Source organism: Dipodomys ordii, unplaced genomic scaffold (assembly GCF_000151885.1).
Source record: "Dipodomys ordii isolate 6190 unplaced genomic scaffold, Dord_2.0 Scaffold24, whole genome shotgun sequence".
NCBI classification, from domain to species: domain Eukaryota; kingdom Metazoa; phylum Chordata; class Mammalia; order Rodentia; family Heteromyidae; genus Dipodomys; species Dipodomys ordii.
Window position 1 is genome coordinate 9,925,338 of NW_012267240.1, and position 492 is coordinate 9,925,829.

The following is a 492-nucleotide window of genomic DNA, read 5'->3' on the forward strand; positions in this document are numbered from 1 at the left end:
ATAGCCAGACGGTGAGAGGGTGAAGCTTAGCAAACTCGAGTAGCTGATTTGCGTGCCACCATTTGAAGTCCTTTGCGAGATTTAAAATTTTGAAAAGAAATCACACATTTCCCTCATGTTCTATGTGCTCCCAAAGGACTCCAGGACAATGTCGAAGTCAGAGTTATTTTGTAGAAATGCTTTAACTCTGCCCCATAGCTTCCTGGTGCCGCCCAAGAGTTGAACCATATGGTCCCTCTCAAAGCAGTAGAAGGACCTGGCTGTCATTTCCCTCCATATTCAGGACTGGGGAATTCCACAGCCCCAGTGAGAGTGGCTCACTAAACAAGGTGAGTCTCATTTGGTCCTTAAAAATATTAAAAAGAGGGGCTGGGAAGGTGGCTCAGTGGTAGAGCTCTTGCCTTGCAAGCCTGAGGCCCTGGGTTTGATTCCTCAGCACCACATAAGCAAAAAGAAAAAAGCCAGAAGTGGTGCTGTGGCTCAAGTGGTAGA